The 12,374-nt window shown below is 41.6% G+C and overlaps 1 protein-coding gene across 1 annotated transcript in view; it reads right to left on the reverse strand.

The window, feature by feature from the left end:
• Window positions 1–12,374, reverse strand: part of stat4 (signal transducer and activator of transcription 4) — an 81,743-nt gene that overhangs the window by 47,465 nt on the left and 21,904 nt on the right. The gene's annotated exons all lie outside the window — the stretch shown is intronic.

Genomic DNA, 12,374 nt, shown 5'->3' on the forward strand with positions numbered 1-12,374 from the left:
CAACTGACATGAAGAGCAGATCCTCAAAATAAGCACATCGGAGAATTGGCCTTTTTGTTTGTACGTAATTTCAGAGACAAACAACAGAACTGTAGTGAAATGATTGACAAAGGTTAATTCTAGCAGGCCACACGTGACGTTAAGCTCATTACTGGTCATTGTGTTCTATCATGTGATAATCAAATGTTTTAAATAGAAACATAATAGTGATACTGCTTTGATGTTGTTATGCAGTTAAGACAATTTGGTTTGAAATTAATTGGACCCAATGTTCTTCAAGCACAAAATGGTGAGTAAAGTAGACTGCGTCTTGAGAATGGCTGCCCTGGAGATACAGTGATACATTATACTTGAGTGACAGAAGCCCTAAATTTTAATGGATAGAAAATCGTAAGAATTGCACCCACGATTTCCCAATATGTGCTTTCAGCAGGTGAGGTCCCCTCCCAGAAGCATGCATTCAGGAATCAACCATTAGATGCGGCCGCACAGATCAATTATACAGGTTAAAGGAACTTACTTTGACTTAAACCAGTTGTCATTCGGATTCGCCTGGTACTTGATTAATCTTGTTGATAACAACTTTACACTTGATAAGATACTACAGAAGCCACTTATGGCAAAGATAATGGCATATGGAATTAAGGGGAATGTGGATAGAGAGATGTTGGAGGGTAGATAGCAAAGGGTAGGACAAAAAGAAGTTTCACAGACTGGAAAGATATGGTGAGTGGTGTTTCACAGGGATCTGGGTTGGAGCGCTCTTATTTGCTAAAGAACAAATGATCTGGCCTTATGAATTGAGGGAACAATATTGAAATTTGACATCAAATTGGGTCCTCTGGCAAACTGACGAGGATTGCGAAAGACTGCAGGAGAACGTAGATAGGCTAGCAGGAGAGGCAGGTGGATGGCAGGTGCAGTTCAATGTAGAAAAATATGAAGTAACATTTTGAAAGTAAAAGTAGGGAAAGAAAATACACTTTAAGCAATAAGATTTTAAATGAAGTAGTGGAAGAGAGGGACCTTTGTTGCAGATTTACATTAAAGATGGCAGCACAAATTGATAAACTCATTTAAAAAAAAACATATCCTTAGTTTTGTATCCAGAGGCACAAAATATAAAGCAAGGAGGCAATGTTGAACTATACAAGACCTTAATTGAGCTGCTGTAGGAGTTGAGGTACAGATCAGCCATGATCTAATAGAATGGCAGAACAGGATTGAGGGGCTGAATGCCTTACTCCTGTTCTTGTGTTCCTATGAGCACTCAGTACAGTTTTGGGCACCTTATGATATGAAGTCTATAAAAACAATGGAAAAGACTCAGTGTAGATTCATTAGGATGTTACCAGGTATGTGAGTCACAGTTATAAAGACTTGAGAACTTTAGGCTATTTCACAGTTGAGAAGATAAATGGGTGATCTTATAGAAGTCTTCGAGATTGTGAAGGATTATAACAAGATAAACAAGAGTGGTCAAAGAGATGGTAATCAGAGGACACAAATTTAGGATAATCACAAAAAGAATTAAAAGGGAAGGAAGAAAATTTGTTACACAGAGGGTAGTTTGCATTTGAAATTCTCTGCTACAAATGATTGTTAAAGCAGATTCCACAAATACTTTTAAAAGAGAATTAGATGGTTGCTTGAAATAGAGGAATATTAAATATTTGAAGCAGAGGAAGAAATAAGGCTGTGGAGGGAGTGGAGCAGTGGGATTAGTTTTCGATTGCTCCAACAAAGATTGCACAGACGTGATGGGCCAAATGGCCTCCATCTGTGCTGTAAAATTCCATGGTTCTATGGTTTTATGATCATAATTCTTTGACAATGGCACAGTGGTAAGATGTATGTTCATGTTATTCCCTTTGCCCACTGAGTTCTGGATCTTAACCTCATCATTATGGGGAGATGACAAGTGGAGGCTCGGTGCTTTCCCATGGGTAGAGATAGAAAATGGATTCGTTTCTGGACCTCCTAGCAGCTTGGTCAAAGTGACATTGGTGGAGGTCTGCGTTCTGACTGCCTGCTTACTTGGCTACAGTTAATACATGACTGGAGAGACCAGAAATAAATGGAGAAAATAACTTTTAAAAAAAGAGGGATTTGTAACACAAAAAAAATTCTTTACAACTGTTTAATTTTTATTGATGGTGAAACTTCCGCTTAAAGAAAAGAACTTGTTTTTAAACATTTCAGAGTTACTCAACATAACTGCAGTGAAATCTGTTTACTGACCAGCAAGGGTTAATTTTGCTTTTAAGCTCATTACTGGCCACTGTGTTTGGTTATGTGATGGTCAGATGTTTTAACTAAAAATGTGATGGGGTAGTTGGCTTTGTTACATGGTTGTAACCACAATAATACTTAAACTTTCCAACCAGTTATATGATGCTTACAAAAAATGGCTGAAAAATTAACTACTTAAATGTCAAATGGCAATGTTTTTCCACTTCACTGGCATATCAATGAATGTGGGTATTATTAACATTCATAATTTACCCAAAATGTAACCGTCAGATAAGTTCAAGGGAAAGACAAAAACAACCTCCAATACAATTTGATTTTGTAGCAAAGTTAGACACAGTGTGAGAAATAAAAATATACTAATAGTTTTCATTGCAGAAGAGATTTACTGGAACGATTCCAAGGATGAGGGACTTTAGTTACGTGGATAGACTGGAGAAGCTGGGGTTGTTTCCCTTGGAACAGAGACGGTTGCGAGGAGATTTGATAGAGATATTCAAAATCATGAAGGGTCTAGACAGAGTAGATAGAGAGAAACTGTTCCCATTGGCAGAAGGTCAAGAACCAGAGGACACAGATTTAAGGTGATTGGCAAAAGAACCAAAGGTGACATGAGGAAAAACTTTTTTACACAGCGAGTGGTTAGGATCTGGAATGCACTGCCCGAGTGGGTGGTGGAGGCAGATTCAATCATGGCCTTCAAAAGGGAACTGGACAAGTACTTGAAAGGAAAAAATCTGCAGGGCTACAGGGAAAGGGTAGGGGAGTGGGACTAACTGCTTTGCTCTTGCATAGAGCCGGCACGGACCCGATGGGCCGAATGGCCTCCTTCAATGCTGTAACCTATGATTCTCTGGTAAATTTTTAATTTTAAGCTACAAAAGTGTCTTACCACTTTTCATTTTTACACATCACCCTTTTTATTGAGAATTTTTAATGTTTGAAACCACCTCACCTGGACATACTTTCCACCACCTGCCCCACCGCAGTGACGGTGTGGCCCTTATCACCAAAACACCTCTTGGATTCTCATCCTACTCCTCTTGTATCTTCTCCTCTAGTACCTTCTCAAGCACCTCTTGTTCCACTCCTCTCCTTTAAAATCCTTGTTGTCTACTGTGCCCCAAGCCCACCCAGAGTTTTTCACCGACATATCTTCAATTCTTTCCTCCCTCAGACTCTGAACTCAGTGATTCTGCATCCTTGTTAATTTCAATCTCCATCTCAGCTCCCCTTGTCATCTCTCCTCAGAATTCATTATGCTCCCTAAACTTCTCCCTCCATATAAATTCTCCTACTCATATTCACAACCATCCCTCGACCCTGCCATCTCCTGTGGTCTCTCCACTTCCATGGTATTCATCACTGACAAGGTTATCTCCAACCACTTCCTTGTATCTCTCACAACCCACATCCCCCAAACCCCTTCCAACCCTACTTGCTTCTGCATCCACCCCTAGAGAATTCTCTGCTTGAAGTCACTTACAGCTGCACTTTAAAACTCCCAACTGCCTAGCCTTTGGCCCTCCATTCATAACGATACTTCTGTAACGGTCAATCTGCTCAACCATCCCCTTACCTCCACCTTTGATTCCCTTGTTCCCAACAAAACCTTTACTCCCTCCCATCCTGGTCGATCCCGAGTTATGGCTCCCATCTTCACACCCTCAAGTGCAAGGGGCGCAGACCTGAGTATATCTGGCGCACAACTGGTTTAGCTACCCATCAATAGATCTCATCAAATGCTACTGGGCCTCACTCTCCTCTGCCAATACCACCCACTACTCCAGGATCTTCCTGGAAAGCATAAGATAACCCCCAGTTTCTTTTCTCCACTAACAACAGTCTTCCTCTCCACTGCTCCCTCCACCCTCACCTCCAACAAGCGCGTGGAGCTCATGGACCTCTTTGTCACTAAGATTGAGACCATCCGTTCAGCTGCCTTTGCTGCTCCCCCCAACCTTCCCCTTGCCCACCAAACCAAACCTCCCCTCCTGGCTCCCCCTGAACCCACATCTTTTTTTAGTTTCTCCCCCATCTCCCCTTATGCCCACTTCTAGCTCATCTTGTCGATGAGACCCACATACTGCTCCCTTGACCCCATTCCCATTAAACTGCTGACCACTCAACTTCCCTTCCTGGTCCCTTCCTAGCTGACATTGTAAATGGGTCCCTCTTTTCAGATACCCATGTTTTTTCACATGATGTATGGTGCAGCAAACTGCTGCTGTGACATTCATCACAACATCACTCTTTATCTGAAACAATAATAGTATCATCATCATGTACAACTCTGCCTTTCGAGATTCGTTCCCCTCAGTTGTTCTCCCTCCGTTAACAGTGAGTGGCAAACAACATATTCAGATCTGGAGATGAAGTAATGGAATTTAACCGCAAAATTTTCTGCCTTCACTGGAAATTTCTAAATCAGACTTCCATACAGCATGCAGCACAAGTGGGAGGAGTTTAATTGGCAAGCGCTTACATACAAGCAAAACAGTCTTCTAAACAAATGCGTCTTACTGTGAAATTAGAATGGAAAACACTGAGAATTTGGTAAAAAGCACCACACTAATTATAGTGTCATTTACTGCCATTTATTTTTAATTATTTTAATTTTGAAACTAAGTCCAGGAGCCATTACAGAAATCCAGTGCTCAAGTTAAAAGTGAATTGTGAACAGCTAACTGGATGAGTAGGTGGAGAGAAGGAGGCAGAAATTTCCCCAACTTTCACAAACTATGGGGGTGAAATTCCCACCTTCACTAATTTTAACAAAAATGTATAAGTGAGCAGAAAGTGGGACATTTTAGAAAATTACTTATCAGTGTTTTAATATTAGTAGAGGGTGACTTTCCCACCTGCTCTCTTGTAACATTAAAAAAGGTCTACGTTGAGCTCCTTTGTGGTTGACACTAGTATGACCTGTAATGGCATGCAGTTGCAGTAGATTTCCATCTGCCAGCTGTGCATCATACTCCAGAGATACTGGTCTGAGACCAGTAGCTGCAGTAAACATATCTTTTCTTTCCTTATCCTTCACATTGGCCCAGATTTTGCTGTGAAAATAACAGTGAGGCTGTCCGAGATGCGTTGCCCCTCAGTAAGCTGTGCGAAAATAACATCTCACCTTCTGGCTCCCCATTCAAATGTATTGAATGGAGTGAAGTTCCTGTATTGAGGTCATAGATAAGGACTAAACTCGCCACAAAAAGTTAGGGCTTGTCCATTCCAGTTTAAGTACCCTTTTAACTACGTGCTCAGTCTTAATTACTGCCAAACAATCTCTCTGGCACTGAAAATCAACTTTTACAAGTGTGGAGTCTCATTCCTTCAGCTTTTAATTATTGTTGGAGATTTTTTTTAAAAATCCTTTCTGTCTCTTTTATCTCTCTCTTAATCCAATCTTTCTTTCCCTCTCTTTATTTCGCTTTCTATACCTGGTTTGAGATTGAATTCACTATTCTAACTTACACTTCCTGGTCCAGACTCTGCGCTGCTTATTAACGATTCTTCAATCTGATTGGTTTAGCAGATACACAGCTTCTTGCCCTGTTCACACCGTCCCAGATGCCCTGTAGAGGGCGCTGCATCATTTGGATTTCAGCCAGACAAAACTCCGTGGAAAGTCAATGGGCAAGTGCAAGTATAAAGAACGCGGGCACCATAGGTTCACCGCTCACTGCAAAATCTGGCTCATTATTTCCCTCCTTTTTTTGTTACTTGTCACACTACAGCGATTACTGTTTTTCGTTAATCCCTCTTACCTTTCTCATTTATCTTTGCTTCATTTAATTTACGTTCTCTCTTGATTACTCATAAATAGAGCACTGAGAGACACAATAAACAGCTGTTCTATTCTGCTATAGGTCTTCTTTGCTGATATCCATCCACTAAGCATAGTTCTCCCATTTTGTTAATCTTACCTTCAGGCATACTGCAGCACAGGAAGAGGGTGAGTGGGTGATTTAATGGGGAAAGATGGGGATGTGGTGTATAGTTAACTGTTAAAACATAGAAACAATTATTCTAATTGGCAGAAAGCTGGGTTGGCTTCTCTGAGTCAGTGCATGAAGGAATTGTACTGGTACTGACAAACAATCATCCGACTTCTGTGTTACAAACTCATTTTCAAATAATTCTGCCTCTGTTTTTATGTGGTATCATCCACTATACTTGTGGCATCCCTACAACAACAACAACAACAACAACAACAACAAGAAGAAGCATTTATATAGCACCTTTAATGTAGTAAAACATCTAAAGGCACTTCACCGGAGTGTTTATCAAACAAAATTTGACACGGAGCCACATAAGGAAATATTAGGGCAGGTAACCAAAAGCTTGGTCAAAGAGGTAGGTTTTAAGGAGCGTCTTAAAGGAGGAGAGAGAAGTGGAGTGGCGGAGAGGATTTGGGAGGGAATTCCAGAGCTTAGGAGTCTAAGGCACGGCCGCCAAAGGTGGAGCGATTAAAATCGGGAATGCGCAAGAGGCAAGGATTTGAGGAGCATAGAGATCTCAGAGGGTTGTAGGGCTGGAGGAAGTTACAGAGATAGGGAGGGGCGAGGCCATGGAGGGATTTGAAAACAAGGATGAGAATTTTAAAATTGAGGCATTCCGGGACGGAGACCGGGAGCCCAAGTAGGTCAGTGAACACAGGGGAGATGGGTGAATGGGACTTGGTGTGAGTTAGGATATGGGCAGCAGAATTTTGGATGATATATATGATATATATAATACAGGCAAGAATAAGGCTGCAATAAGAATGTCTTTAAACATTTTGTCAGCAATATGCAAAGGCTCCAAAATTCCACACTTTTTGGCATAATTTCAGAGTATAGTCGGTGCAATTATTTTTTTTTGGCAGCAAAATGGGTGGGAGCCTTTTCCGCCCCAAAATCAATCCCGCCCGAATTCTCTTGTGCTTTTTAGTGCTTTACATATATAATGAGGGCTTGTGGCAATGCAGCCCCATGTTTCAGGCATTCAAATTTGTGGCGATCTTTTCGCATTCTGCTTGCACAAGCCTAGACTTTGTTTCTGATTGCTTCTGAGCGTGCCAGACCACTGGGAGATTTTGATCTGTTGTAGCCTGACCTGCCATGCACAACTCTGCCATACAAAAAGGCCTGGGATTGGACATTGCTGGGAACGTGGACTTAGCTGCTTTGGAGGCAGAAGTACATGAAGGAGAGCATCCTGATTACCTTCACTCAGAGGACTCCTCTGCAAGGGACTTCAGGACACAACTGATTACTGAAGTCTTCTCTTCTGCTTAAGGAATGGGCGACTTTAGTCTTCCCACCCAATTTTCCTTTCAAGAACAATTAGGCAGGTTGTATAATGGTCGGCTATTACCTTCACCGCCAGTTTTCCGCCGCCGGCAAAGTTGAAAATTACTCCCGTCTCTCTTCTGTTCTATTTTATTGAGGAGGGTTTGTAGATCGGACTCTGTGAAATTGTGGAAACCCGTGTCACTTCAGGAAGAGAAGGCCAGCATTCTTGAAGTGGAGGCCACAGACAGTGCTGTCCATGCCTGGTGCGAGGCTCAAATTATGGCTGCAGCAGGTGACATTGCTCAGTGACAGCCTCCTTTCTGAAGTGGAAATGCCTTAGACATAGCTCCTCCAAGAAGGTCATGTAGGAGAAATGCTCGCTATGGGGATGGCCCCCTGCCAGTGCCTGTTTCCTGCCTCTTCTCCCAGCTGCTCCTGCTCTCTCTGATCTTCCTTGCTGCTCCCCTCCTCCTCCTGCCCCAAAGGTAGCCCTACCAGACCACTCATGACTGAAGTTAAACTATTTATGAGGCAGACACCAACAAAATCTTCTTCTCAACAGTCAGAATTAATTTTACACGGTCAAAAAACAGGCAAAAAAACGCAAAGAAGTTAACCAGCAGCCGCAAATGACAAGCCTGCAACAAACCTGTATGCAATGGATAAGCCCTTTAAATAACACTGCTGTAGGCTCCTCCCTGCCAGTCAGCACCATGAATAACTGGGTGAGTATATCACGTGGTGAGTCAGGGGCTGGCACAGACCAATATCAGAAAAGGGTCCTCCAACAATTATTGAAATATTTTAATCAGTGATTTAAATAGTTCTGCTGTGCGCCCTGGATGCCTATGAAGCAGCCTGATCCAATGTGGCGGACAAAGGACTTTCGGCGCGTAATGAGCGCATGTGCCCTGCTCACCATATTGGATGCTTAGACAGCGATTTTGCGTCTTAAAAACAGGCGAAGTGCCATCAATTTTAAGTCAAAGTGTTTAAGGAAGATCAAGCAGCTACAGTTGAAAAACTGGTCCAATGAAATGTGTCAACGATAATTGAAAGGCCTATTAAATACTTCAACAAGAAAACATACTGAAAAATTATTTTATAATCCTAATTCTAAATATATGAAAAGTATGACCATCGAACTGCTGGTCATAATATATAAAAAAGCTTTGCATCTTTTAACACGTGTCTATCACATTTAGAGTACTTAAAAATAAGAGCACATTCAGCGTTAACCAACATTTCCTGTACCTTTCCTGAGGAAACAGCAGACAACAAAGTCATTGGACTTTTCAAGAATATAATACGAGTTGATAAATGTCATGTGTTGAGCAATACAGTTTCCTCTGTGCCCTATTCATACTTTACATATTAAAACTGAACAGGATGTTGTTAACCACTCAGGCGTGCAAATATTTTCCATTCCCAAAGAGTTCAACTCTTTTGAACTGACACACAGTTCTAAAGTCGCCCATTCCTTAAGTCTGCATTTTAACAAAGAAAAGCAATATAGAAAACATTATTTTCAAAAGAATATTTAATTTGCTTGGCCTACACTTTTGATCACAACTATTATGAAAGTCTGATCATCTCAATCAAAACACTGGGGCCTAAATTCAACATCGTTGTGTCCACTTTAGAACAGGACTAGAACGAGCCCATCGATGACGAATTTAGCAAAGCGACGGTCTGCACCCGATTTGTCCATCTGTTTGGGCTGCCGCTAAATTCAACAGGGCCTTTTTTTTTTTAAAGGCGGCCCTCACGCCCGTCTGGAATGAGCACAGGCCTCATTGAAATAAGGGTTCTGCACCCATTTTCAGAAAATTCATTTAAGACCAGTCGAAGCTTGCGCTGCAGAAACTACAACTAGTTTTTTAAGGCTCCGCAGAGAAGCTGCCAAAGAAACCCTCAGGTAAGTACTCCTCCTGCCTCCACATTAATACTGCTGTCAGCATGTGTTCGCCGCCACCCCCAGCCCCCAACCCCCAACCCCGTCTGCCTCCCCCTCTCGGACTTACTTGCCAGCCGGCTCAGCATTCAAGCCGGCCGAAATTTGAAAAGCCCGATTGGCCCCATAGCTTGCTGGCTTTTAGGATTTTGAGAGGAATTGATAGTTTGGATAGAGAGAAACTTTTCCGCTGGTGTGGGAGTCTAGGACAAGGGGACATAACCTTAAAATCAAAGGCCAGGCCATTCAGGAGGGAAGTTAGGAACACTTCTTCATGCAAAGGGTGGTAGAAGTGTGGAACTTCCCACAAAAAGCAGTAGATGCTAACTCATTGAATAATTTTAAATCTGAGGTCGATAGATTTTTGCTAGCCAAGGGTATTAAGGGAAATGGAGCCAAGGCGGGTGGGTGGAGTTAGGATACAGATCAGCCATGATCTCACTGAATGGCGAACAGGCTCAAGGGGCTGAATGGCCTTCTCCTGTTCCTATGGATTTATTTCAATGAGGCCCAAGGGTGAATTTAGAACATTCCCCTCTCTCTTCTGGCGCACAAGTTCAGCATGCCGACCATTTCGCACCCTTTTTCAGGCGCTATCAGATTTAGGCCCTCCAGTTAGATGTAACTATTAACTCTGACTTAGCTGATAATACAGCACTAAATAATTTTGACCATTTGTGTTGCATGTTATGCAGCTGAAACATTTACAATGAGGCAATTCTACTCTTGGAACTTTGCCAGAATCATTGTGGTTTTTAACCCACTGCACTAATAAGCTGTTGTGGTATGTCTAGCCATAGAACAATATTGAGGCAAGAATTCCTCTAGATTAGCGACATCATAAATGCATCTGAAATTTTCTTCTGTTCAATATTTCTAGCGAAATTGCAAGCATGGTATTTTAGAATGAATACATTGATGATTTGCTAGACAATACGAAAAGGAAAACTTCACAAACAATATTTATAATCTTGTTAACATAGCAACTAGAGGAATCCCTACTCCACTGCAACCTGATACACCTTCAATGGCCTCCCCCTCCCTATTCTTACCCACAGGAGAGGTCTTTGGCTGCCATATAAAAATCCTCTAAGCAGGAATTCAGATTAGACAACAGCATTGAAATTGCTGCTTTAAGGCACCTAATGCTCATGATGGTTCATATTGTATTGGTCCCTGGCTGAATGTATGTCCTGCTGTCATCTGTCCCTTGAGTAATTGTGTCATTGCCTCCCTAGAGTGCCTCAATTCTGCATACACTGCTTCCCTATTAGCTCTAGGTAGGTCATTCTGTGCCTGACCTCCTCCTTAGACATGGTTTTCCCTTGATAATCCATTGCTTGTATACAGAACCCCCCAATAATCAGTCCACTACTTTGTATTCCAGGACCCCCCATTTATCCAGTTCCTCCTCTGAAAGAAGTCTACCTGCCACAATATGAGTAAATGCTCATTAGTCCTGTTCTTAAGTGTGTACACCATATCAGTTATGCAGTCAATGCAATGTAGCTAAAATTATTTGGATCTGTTCACCCAATAATTGTCTTACTTGCTGTTTCGATTCACTGGCATAAACATTTTATCACTGTTTTAAACTTAATGTTAGAAAGGAGAAGCAGTGTTAATGTTGCCCAAACTAAACTTTACAATGCAAATCTCTGTCAAAATCACTGATATGCAGAGAATTACCTCCTTAGAGACTTTAGGATTTAGTACACATCAAGTGGAACTGATTGGAGAGAGGATTGGAGAGAGGTCCATGAGTGTGGTTGGAACTGACTGGGATAGGACAGAAGAAGGATGGGCAATGGGACAGAGTTCAGGTTGAGGTTGAGACCAAATAAGGTTGCAATGGCTGTGGAAGGAGCATGGTTAGAGCCAAATTAGGAAGCAAAAGTCCCCAACCATATATACGAATACTGAAAAATATCAGCATTATATGATAGTTTAGGATTAAGTAACACACTGTGATAAGACAACTAAACTAGCAATATTACAATGGTAAGCGATGTTATATATATTAGCAGATTAAATGTAATAATTAAATAGAATTAAGCAACATTATTATGTAAAATAATAAAAGACATTGACATCTTTATGTAAATAGCATTGAGCAAAACACCAATTATGATGAGCGCACAAAGTGGGAATATACAGTATGAGTCTCCAAGTTGGATCTCAATCTGGAGAGCATAAAAGGAGTTTCTTTTCTTTTCTAGGTTAATATTTTGTACTGTACAGTCCCTTACCCACAACCCCTTTCAGGATTTTTTTTTTTAACAACGGTCAATAAATCTGTGACATTACTGACAGTTATTATAGTTAATGTAATAGCCACTTTATACCCTCTTTAGCACTTAAGTTCTCATGTGTTCTCCAAAATGAGATTGGCTGAGGCACTACCTTTAGAACATAAGAACACAAGAAATAGGAGCAGAAGTAGGCCATACAGTCCTAGAGTCTGCTTCGCCATTCAATAAGATCATGGCTAATCTTTCACCTCAACTCCACTTTCCCGCGCGATCCCCATATCCTTTGATTCCCCGAGAGTCCAAAAATCTTTCGATCTCAGTCTTGAATATACTCAACGACTGAGCATCCACAGGTAGAGAATTCCGATGATTCATCACCCTCTGAGTGAAGCAATTCCTCTTCATCTCAGTCCTAAATCGCCCACCACTAATCCTGAGACTATGCCCCCTGGTTCTAGACTCTCCGGTCAGGGGAAACAGCGTCTCCGCATCTACCTTATCAAGCCCTCTAAGAATCTTATATATTTCAACGAGATCACCTCTCATTCTTCTAAACTCCAGAGAGTATAGACCCATTCTACTCAATCTCTCCTTGTAGGACAACCCTCTCATCCCAGGAATCAATCTAGTGAACCTTCGTTG

This window comes from Heptranchias perlo, chromosome 7 (assembly GCF_035084215.1).
Source record: "Heptranchias perlo isolate sHepPer1 chromosome 7, sHepPer1.hap1, whole genome shotgun sequence".
NCBI classification, from domain to species: Eukaryota; Metazoa; Chordata; class Chondrichthyes; order Hexanchiformes; family Hexanchidae; genus Heptranchias; species Heptranchias perlo.